The sequence below is a fragment of the Onychomys torridus genome, chromosome 5, assembly GCF_903995425.1.
Source record: "Onychomys torridus chromosome 5, mOncTor1.1, whole genome shotgun sequence".
Taxonomy (NCBI): Eukaryota; Metazoa; Chordata; class Mammalia; order Rodentia; family Cricetidae; genus Onychomys; species Onychomys torridus.
The window spans coordinates 124628077-124633300 of record NC_050447.1 but is presented as its reverse complement, the minus strand read 5'-3'; the positions used below and the strand labels follow the sequence as shown (position 1 = coordinate 124633300).

At 51.3% G+C, this 5224-nt stretch overlaps 1 long non-coding RNA gene across 1 annotated transcript; it reads left to right on the top strand.

The window, feature by feature from the left end:
* Positions 1-2138: 2138 nt before the first annotated feature.
* On the top strand, positions 2139-4377 carry LOC118583478. Its single transcript, XR_004944944.1, has 3 exons — positions 2139-2201; positions 3451-3609; positions 3732-4377. It is a non-coding gene; the product is annotated as an uncharacterized LOC118583478 (long non-coding RNA).
* Positions 4378-5224: the final 847 nt, after the last annotated feature.

Genomic DNA, 5224 nt, shown 5'->3' with positions numbered 1-5224 from the left:
CTGGTGGAGTTAGGAGTAAGGGTTTTACCCCTGGCAACTGACAGCTCTACACAGAGAGTGAAAATCAAGAAAGGCGTGGGAAAGGCTCTGAGGTCTGGTGTCCCACACTGGATCCCAGATGTGCTGGCTGTGCACCATGGAAATATTGTGTCTTCTCCACAACTGCTAAGGTTACACCTGCTGCATGGATTAAGCAATGGCTAGATTTCCCTGGACTTGGGAGCTTTGAAAGTCTTCATTAAATAGATGTTTCCATCTATTTAAAATGGAAAAGAAGAGACTTTACAATGGGCTTTAGACAAAAGCCAATGACGACATTATTGGGGACATTATTTTCCATCCCTCTATTTGACCTGTCCCACCCCAATGGATGGCTTCCATCTGAGGATTTAACCACCTCTGAGTTTTTACCTCTCAGAACCCCAAAGGAAGCCCCTGTTGCCATGGCTGAAATGGCTTTGCAGTACCAGTTAATGCCATGGTGTCCACAGTCACTGTTCCCAGATACCATGACCAGCAGCCATCAGATGTGTCCAGAAACTCCAACATGGAGGCATGCAGGACCCCTGTGCAACATCCCTCCTACATGTTCACCCACTCGTCCTTCTGCCAAAAGCTCAGCACCTTTTCTTCACTCCTCCAGACTACAGCTCCCTGTTTCTGATTTCCTGTCACAGCCAGCCAAGCTACACTGACCTCTTCAGACTCAACTGGCTTCCCCACACTCAGTCTCCTCCTTGCCTTCAACCCCATCCCTTGAGTGAGTCTACAGGGCCCCACCAGCTCCTTGAATAGCCACCATCTCCCCAGCTCCCTCCCCATCCCATGAGTCCATCCAGCTCCCCAGCTCCCTCCCCATCCCATGAATACCCTTTGCTCCCCAGCTACCTCCCCATCCCATGAGTACCCTTTGCTCCCCAGCTACCTCCCCATCCCATGAGTCCCTCTATCTCCCCAGCTCCCTCCCCATCCCATGAGTCCCTCTATCTCCCCAGCTCCCTCCCCATCCCATGAGTCCCTCTATCTCCCCAGCTCCCTCCCCCATCCCATGAGTCCCTCTATCTCCCCAGCTCCCCTCCCCATCCCATGAGTCCCTCTATCTCCCCAGCTCCCTCCCCATCCCATGAGTCCCTCTATCTCCCCAGCTCCCCCCCCCATCCCATGAGTCCCTCTATCTCCCCAGCTCCCCTCCCCATCCCATGAGTCCCTCTATCTCCCCAGCTCCCTTCCCATCCCATGAGTACCCTCAATCTCCCCAGCTCCCTCCCCATCCCATGAGTCCTTCCAGCTCCCCAGCTCCCTCCCCATCCCATGAGTCCCTCTATCTCCCCAGCTCCCTCCCCATCCCATGAGTACCCTCTGCTCCCCAGCTCCCTCCCCATCCCATGAGTCCCTCCAGCTCCCCAGCTCCCTCCCCATCCCACGAGCACCCTCATCTCCCCAGCTCCCTCCCCATCCCATGAGTCCCTCCAGCTCCCCAGCTCCCTCCCCATCCCATGAGAACCCTCATCTCCCCAGCTCCCCTCCCCCACCCTTACCCCATAAGCATCTTCTCTCTCCCCAGCTCCCCTCCCCCAATCCCTCCCTACCAGCTTCCTCCACTCTCCCACTTCCCTCCTGTTTTCTGTGCTACTCCTCATCCCTCTGTGACCTGGACATGCAGTTTCTTTCACACTTAAAGGCTCGAGCTGGGCTGTTCCCTTCACTCCGGTACTTTCCCTTTGCTCAAGCTACATCTCCACAGTGTATCATAGCAGCCTTCTTACCTCCCCTGGACCACAGGAAGCATATAGTCTGTACCGTGCTTCACTGCACTGGGCATGTCCTGCAGGCTTTTCCTCACACTCTCAACCCTATTTGTGCATTTGCTGTTCTTACATATTGACTTCTGTTTCCCTCACTGGGCTATAATGAAGGGGCTACTGTCGAATCTCCCTGAACCACTCTTGGGGCTCCAGAAACCATTGGGGACACTGAGGCACTCTGCCTCTCCTTGCATGCTATCCGTGGAGAAGAGGGGCTTGGAGAAACAGAGATTCTCACCTGATTACCCAAGGATGGAAGGCCGATGCTCAGTGCCACTTGCTTCTTCTGTGGGTTCTAGGTTGGCCCTATGTGGCAAGGCCAGGGCTGATGGGCCTTGCTGGACACAGACTCCGGAGCCATACTCCAAGGTGTGCCAGGCATTATGTTTTGCTCAGGTACTGTGAAACTGTCACTCATGCTGCTGTATGGGGACCAGTGACTGTCCCATGCAGAGGCCAGGGTCCAATGTACACACTCAGGAACACAAGTCATCCCAACACAGCATGTGCGGCAACGCCTTCATTCCCTTTCCCCAAGTGAAGGCAAGCTACAAGGGTCTTAAAACATGGTGACCTCAGGAAGGGCGCCCATGAAGGAAGAGGACACTTCCTCAGGAGAACAACTGCCACACACTCTGAGAAGGACTCTGAGCTTTCGGTAATGACTTCTTAGGATCCCCTGAGGCCAAGTTGAAAACCATGGGGCCTATCTTCTCATCCCTTTAGCCAGCTTCACTGTGGTGGTCTGGACATGGTCACATTGGTGCCAGTTTCTCAGAGAAAAGCAGACAGATGCTTCCTTAATTGCCTGCCCTCTAAGAAAACCCAGCTCCCGATGGATAGCCACTAGCCACCATGTCATCGGGATTAGGAATTGACTCTTGCTGAGGCTCCTTTCCAAATTATTAACTTCTTTTCTCAAAAACCTGCACCTGTGTTTATGTGCCAGATACATCTCCCAGACCCCACCCCACCACAGTCGCCCCCAGACTGTGATATGGTATGGTGTGCCATGAAAACAGACCGACATCCCTAGGTGAGAACACGCAGCTGCAGCATCCCAAAGGCATCGTGAATTCCCTCCGTGGAGGAGGTTGCCACAGCTGCCAGGCATGTGGTATTTCGCTGTTGTGTCTCTCAAACAAACTGATTCTGTAGAATCACTGCCAGAATAATTCCTCTGTGCTCCTCACTAGCAGAGGCAACTGGAGACCTCACACCACGTGACATCAGGAGCCGCTCCTTCAACTTTTCACAGATGATCTTACTGTCCCTGCAAAATGCTGAGCTACTGTCTAGTTCAACTAGTCAACTAGTTGTTGACTGTTTTCCTCACACATTCCAAAGAGTGATCATGATGCTCTGCAGGGCTAGAGAGAGGCCTTGAGGAAATGGGGGTGTCCCCAAGGGACAGGGTGTCTGAGGTCACAGTGGCAATGAACATTGACACAGATTTTAGAAAGCAAGGCTTTACAGCATAGAACTGCCATTATCTCCTTCTTGTGAATAATGGGGGAGGGCAATAGTGCTGGTATAGCTCTATATTTTTAAGCAAAAACAGTGGAATTTGCCACTCACTTGAAGAGGGTTCCCAGGAGAGCATGGTGTTAAGGAGAATTGCCTTAAACAGACACTCCACCCCCAGGCCCCTGCAACTCTGCTCCAGGAACTAAGAAAAGGAAAAACATTTCCAAGGAACAGCTCCGCCTGGCAGAGCAGGAACCTCAGATCCTGGACAGTCAAAGATGAAGAAACAGCCTTTAATTCTCTTAAATTCTGTTTAAATATTTGGTGATAAGAAGTAGTAAGTATTCTGTGACCTTTGGAGAGAGGGGGCTGCCTCTCCAAAGCTGCTGGGAATGGGAGGGGGTGGCAGGGGGGTGCACAGAGATAATTAATAATGGGCTGTCAATGCTTTCTTCCCAGCATTCACTCTTCAGTCCAGCTCCTAAGCTTGCAGAGAGGCTCATGGTCTAGTACCAGTGACCCACAACAGGCTGTCCACAATGATGCCAACAGGACAGACAGCTGCCCAGTGGCCCTCAAGGACTAACAGACTCTTCCTGGCTTTCAGTTGCACCTCCTCCCACCTCCTCTACTCTGCACCCTGACACCTCTGAAGATGACTTCTCCAGTATTCCCTCTTCAGATGTTTCCCTGAATCCCTTGCTGGGAGACTCAGGGGTAGTCTCCACCATGTGGTACTCTCTCCATGTTTATCAGGCGTTGGCACTGCTCCTGAATCCTAGCCTCTAGCTACTGAAGCTCTGTTCCTTACATATTATTGGGTGCCATGTATTATGTTATAGTTCCAGAAAACAGACAGAAGCAGAGAGGGAGCTTTGGGTGCTGAGGTGGGCAGCCCATAGGCCCAGCATAACTATCCTAATCCCCAGGGAGGCAGGAAACTCCCTCTAGCCACTGAAAAGGCCACAGGAATTTGATAGGTGAGGCTCCCAGAGTCATTCACCTTGCTTGTCTGAGACAAGTTTTCTCACTGGCCTGGGGCTCACCATGTCTTTGACACAAGGATCTGTCTGTCCCTGCCTTCTAGGCACTTGGATTATAAACTAGTGCCACCACACTCTCATCCTTGCATGCCAAGCATGCCACTCACTGGGCCATCTGCCTAAGCCCAATGAGCACATTTTTACTGTGAACTTACCAAGTGCTGCCCAGAAATGGAGATGTGAGTTGTGGGGGCTCCTGGTTCAATACAGTGAGTGTCTTGGTGTCTGTCTACAAGGGGATGTCTTCTTCGGGGTCATTTATGAGTATGGCTCTGAAGCCTGACATATTGTCTGATACCTGCATCTGTCTTTCTCCCTCCCTGATAGGTACTGCTCCTCAGGGCATCACAGTTTGTCCATGCGTCCCCGAGGCAGAAAGGACAGTGGGGTGCCAAAGCAAACCTATCACATCCACAGGTCGAAAGTGGGGCTGACATGTTCACCTCCAGCTTCGATTTCAGGGTCTAGTCACTAGTCCAAGCCATAGCCACCCTTCCCAGAATTCCAGGTTTGATGAGTAGTCACTAATGGTTACCAGGTCAGAAAACAACTCACCTTTTCCTGCAAATGTGCCACGTACACACATCCATGACAAGCTTGCTACCAACCCTAGTCAACTCCACAGCTGACCACAATTGACATGTGGTCCAGGTGGACTCTGCATCCTCTAAAGGTTACCTTGACTATTAGGTGACCCCTACTTAGGAGAAATGTTATACATTATTATTAGAATGGAAGAGGTGGTGTAGTACTCCAGAATCTGCCCCCCTCCACAAAATGAAATCATATCCTACAAAGATATCTATTGGAGATAGAAGGCTGATACACCATTTGGAGCTGAGAACTCAGTCTCTTATTGGCTGTACACTGACAAGTTATAGGTTTCTATATTTATCATCATCTACTGCA